Source organism: Triticum dicoccoides, chromosome 5B, assembly GCF_002162155.2.
Source record: "Triticum dicoccoides isolate Atlit2015 ecotype Zavitan chromosome 5B, WEW_v2.0, whole genome shotgun sequence".
Taxonomy (NCBI): Eukaryota; Viridiplantae; Streptophyta; class Magnoliopsida; order Poales; family Poaceae; genus Triticum; species Triticum dicoccoides.
The window spans coordinates 77,441,921-77,447,551 of record NC_041389.1 but is presented as its reverse complement, the minus strand read 5'-3'; positions in this window follow the sequence as shown (position 1 = coordinate 77,447,551).

The following is a 5,631-nucleotide window of genomic DNA, read 5'->3' as shown; positions in this document are numbered from 1 at the left end:
GCATCGTCTTTTTTTTGGTTCGGCGCTGGAACCGGGGTGAGGTCACTGATACGTGGGAGGTGGGAGGGAGGACGAAAATAAACCATGATAGGTGGGATGAAAATAAACCCGGAACGGAGACTACCAACTGAGACATTAAAAGTAGAGATAAACAAATAGACAAAAACACACTAAACTAAGCTAGTTAAATCATATATCATAGAAAGATTTATAGAGTGCTGATCCCGCCTGCCGCGGGATGCCGTTGGGCCTTCGAGACCAGCTTATAAACGTCGTCCCCGTCGTGTACGCAAGCCGTGTTGTACTAAACACGAATCGACCTGGGAATCACGTACTAGGCGTTTTCCTTTTGCGGGAAGGGAACTACGTACGCGTTGATTGGGCCGTATTCTAACGGAGCCCATGGGAAAAACCGGGCTGGTAGGAACGAGCCGTTGTTGAGCGGTCCAACTACTATACATCAAGTTTCTCAAAAAAAACTACTCAAACAACGGCTTCTGATCATCAGCTGGTGTCTTGGAGGATTGGAGTTGGAGGCAGCTACTCTTGGCTTATTTCATCGAATTGGTGACAGTAATGCAGAGATCAAATTTTGATTGTGCATCTGGTCATTCAGACGACGCACGCCGCCACACAAGCTTCACGGCTGCTGCGATAGTATACGATAGGGATAAGGATGGGCTCTGAACCCTAGCCCCCGCCTCGCCCCTCCCGCGGGAGACACGGGCGGCACCGCCACCTCCTGCCGCTAGCCCTCCCCCTCCTCCCCTTCCCCGCCGCCGCCGGCCAGAGCCGCCGGGGCAAAGCCCCCCGCGGTGGCTGGCGGCGGGGCCTTCTCCCCTCCTCGCGTCCGTGGCCTGCGGGGGCGGCCAGGCCGGGCGGAGGCGCCGGGACGCGCAGATCCTGGCGACGCGGCGGCGACGATCTTGACGGCGGCGGGCTCGATGGCGCGACTGCAGATGGGTCGACGTCTAGCTGTGTGGCGGCTGCGTGCGGGGCTCCTCGTGGCGGCGGCCTTCGCCGGTGGCAGAGCGGCACATGCGCGGCATCCGGTGAGGGGTGGGGACGCGACTTCCGTGGCTTCCCGTGCGACACAGATCTCATCAGGTACGCGGTGAAGAGGCTGCGGCGTGTGCCCTCGGGGAGGATGGATATCCTTGCCCAGATCCGTCGGCGGCATGGCGGCGGAGGTCGCAGTGGCCGGCGGCTCGGCCGGTCGGCGGCGGAACAGGGCCGGTGGCAATGGCGATGTTCTGTCTGGATCCCTGGGTGGCGGCCCTGGATGGTGGTGGCGGGCTTCCCGCGGCGGCATGGCGTGGTGCAGTCCGTGTCCAAGGCGGATCTGTGACGGCGATCTGTTTGTGGATTGGTTCGGATCAGAGACGGTGACGAGCGCGCGGGATCCATCTCGGCGACTCTCGCGGATTGGCGAGGTAGGGGTGGGAACCCTCCTCCCAGGCTCCAGTGGTGGCACACTCTGACAGTGGCCGGTGCGCCAGGGCTCCTACAGTGGCACTGCTGTTGCGGTTAGTCACCGGATCTTGGTGGCTAGATTTGGGACTTTGAAGACGGTCAATGTTGGGGAACATAGTAATTTCAAAAAAATTTCTACGCACACGCAAGATCATGGTGATGCATAGCAACGAGAGGGGAAAGTGTTGTCTACATACCCTTGAAGATCGCTAAGCGGAAGCGTTAGCACAATGCGGTTGATGTAGTCGTACGTCTTCACGGCCCGACCGATCAAGCACCGAAACTACGGCACCTCTGAGTTCTAGCACACGTTCAGCTCGATGACGTCCCTCGAACTCCGATCCAGCCGAGTGTCGAGGGAGAGTTCCGTCAGCACGACGGCGTGGTGACAATCTTGATGTTCTACCGTCGCAGGGCTTCGCCTAAGCACCGCTACGATATTATCGAGGTGGACTATGGTGGAGGGGGGCACCGCACACGGCTAAGAGATCCAAGGGATCAATTGTTGTGTCTTTTGTGCTAGCCCTGCCCCTCTATTTATATGTTGAGCCCCGGGGTCGAAACTTGGAGCAAAAGCCTCCTCAAAGTCGGTTTTGCCCGAAAGGCAAGAGTCCTTCTCGGACTCCAGGACCAAACGCCACAATCCTTGGCGTCTAGCCCAGATGCCATGGGCCTCGGCGTCTGGCCCAGGGCCAGACGCCAGGGTCTCCGGCGTTTGGCCCCCTGGCCTCCGCAAAACTCCTTTTGCACCGACCTAAAGCCTCATGGGCTTGACCCCTTGGCCTAACCATATCATCCAATATATGAATCTTTTTACGTCTCGACCATTTCGAGACTCCTCGTCATGTCCCCGATCTCATCCGGGACTCCGAACTCCTTCGGTACATCAAAACATGTAAACTCATAATATAACTGTCATCGAAACCTTAAGCGTGCGGACCCTACGGGTTCGAGAACAATGTAGACATGACAGAGACACGTCTCCGGTCAATAACCAATAGCGGAACCTGGATGCTCATATTGGCTCCCACATATTCTACAAAGATCTTTATCGGTCAGACCGCATAACAACATACGTTGTTCCCTTTGTCATCGGTATGTTACTTGCCCGAGATTCGATCATCGGTGTCCAATACCTAGTTCAATCTCGTTACCGACAAGTCTCATTACTCGTTACGTAATACGTCATCTCATAACCAAGTGATTCCAAAAATCCATCTTTGTGGAGTTTTAGTCATCTTGCCCAAAAGGCACGGTTCGCAAGCATCAAATGATTCATAACCAAGTGATTCCAAAAATCCATCTTTGTGGAGTTTCTTCATGCGCTTTACACTGATATGACCCAAACGGCAGTGCCACAAATAAGTTGCACTATCATTATTAACTTTGCATCTTTTGGCATCAATATTATGAATATGTGTATCACCACGATCGAGATCCAATAAACTATTTTCATTGGGTGTATAACCATCGAAGGTCTTATTCACGTAAACAGAATAATAATTATTCTTTAACTTTAAATGAATAACCGTATTGCAATAAACATGATCAAATCATATTCATGCTCAATGCAAACGCCAAATAACATTTATTTAGGTTTAACACTAATCCCGAAAGTATAGGGAGTGTGCGATGATGATCATATCAATCTTGAAACTACTTTCAACACTCATCGTCACTTCACCCTTCAACTAGTCTCTGTTTATTATGTAACTCCTGTTTCGAGTTACTAATCTTAGCAACCGAACAAGTATCAAATACTCAAGGGCTACTATAAACACTAGTAAGGCACACATCAATAACCTGTATATCAAATATACCCTTGTTCACTTTACCATCCTTCTTATCCACCAAATATTTAGGGCATTTCCGTTTCCAGTGACCATTTCCTTTGCAGTGTAAGCACTCAGTTTCAGGCTTTGGTCCAGCTTTGGTCTTCTTCACGGGAGTGACAACTTGCTTGTCTTTCCACTTGAAGTTCCCTTTCTTTCCTTTTGCCCTTCTCTTGAAACTAGTGGTCTTGTCAATCATCAACACTTGATGCTCTTTCTTAATTTCTACCTTCGTCGATTTCAACATCACGAAGAGCTTGGGAATCGTTTTCGTCATCCCTTGCATACTATAGTTCATCATGAAGTTCTAGTAACTTAGTGATGGTGACTAGAGAATTCTGTCAATCACTATCTTATCTGGAAGATTAACTCCCACTTGATTCAAGCGATTGAAGTACCCAGACAATCTAAGTACATGCTCACTAGTTGAGCGATTCTTCTCCATCTTTTAGCTATAGAACTTGTTAGAGACTTCATATCTCTCAACTCGGGTATTTGCTTGAAATATTAACTTCAAATCCTGGAACATCTTATATGGTCCATGACGTTCAAAACGTCTTTGAAGTCCCGATTCTAAGCCATAAGGCATGGTGCACAAAACTATCAAGTAGTCATCATATTGAGCTAGCCAAACGTTCATAACGTCTGCATCTGCTCCTGCAATAGGTCTGTCACCTAGCGGTGCATTAAGGACATAATTCTTCTGTGCAGCAATGAGGATTAACCTCAGATCACGGATCAAATCCGCAACATTGCTACTAACATTTTTCAACATAGTTTTCTCTAGGAACATATCAAAATAAACATATGAAAGCAACAACGCGAGCTATTGATCTACAACATAATTTGCAAAATACTACTAGGACTAAGTTCATGATAAATTTAAGTTCAATTAATCATATTACTTAAGAACTCCCACTTAGACAGACATCTCTCTAGTCATCTAAGTGATCACGTGATCCAAATCAACTAAACCATGACCGATCATCACGTGAGATGGAGTAGTTTTCAATGGTGAACATCACTATGTTGATCATATCTACTATATGATTCACGCTCGACCTTTCGGTCTCCGTGCTCCGAGGCCATATCTGCATATGCTAGGCTCGTCAAGTTTAACCTGAGTATTCCGCGTGTGCAAAACTGGCTTGCACCCGTTGTAGATGGACGTAGAGCTTATCACACCCGATCATCACGTGGTGTCTGGGCACGACGAACTTTGGCAACGGTGCATACTCAGGGAGAACACTTCTTGATAATTAGTGAGAGATCATCTTAAAATGCTACCGTCAATCAAAGCAAGAATAAGATGTATAATAGATAAACATCATATGCAATCAAAATATGTGACATGATATGGCCATGATCATCTTGCGCCTTTGATCTCCATCTCCAAAGTACTGTCATGATCTCTATCGTCACCGGCACGACACCATGATCTTCATCATCTTGATCTATATCAATGTGTCATCACATGGTTGTCTCACCAACTATTGCTCTTGCAACTATTGCTATCGTATAGCGATAAAGTAAAGCAATTATTTGGCACTTGCATCTTATGCAACAAAAAGACATCCATAGGGCTTCTGCCAGTTGCCGATAACTTCAACAAAACATGATCATCTCATACAAAAACTTATATCTCATCACGTCTTGACCATATCACATCACAACATGCCCTGCAAAAACAAGTTAGACGTCCTCTACTTTGTTGTTGCAAGTTTTACGTGGCTGCTACGGGCTTAGCAAGAATCGTTCTCACCTACGCATCAAAACCGCAATGATAGTTTGTCAAATAGACTCCGTTTTAACCTTCGCAAGGACCGGGCGTAGTCACACTCGGTTCAACTAAAATTGGAGAAACTGACACCCGCCAGCCACCAGTGTGCAAAGCACGTTGGTAGAACCAGTCTCGCGTAAGCGTACGCGTAATGTCGGTCCGGGCCGCTTCATCCAACAATACCGCCGAACCAAAGTATGACATGCTGGTAGGCAGTATGACTTATATCGTCTACAACTCACTTGTGTTCTACTCGTGCATATAACATCAACGCATAAAACCTAGGCTCGGATGCCACTGTTGGGGAACGTAGTAATTTCAAAAAATTTCCTACGCACACGCAAGATCATGGTGATGCATAGCAACGAGAGGGGAGAGTGTTGTCTACATACCCTTGAAGATCGCTAAGCGGAAGCGTTAGCACAACGCGGTTGATGTAGTCGTACGTCTTCACGGCCCGACCGATCAAGCACCGAAACTACGGCACCTCCGAGTTCTAGCACACGTTCAGCTCAATGACGTCCCTCGAACTCCGATTCAGCCGAG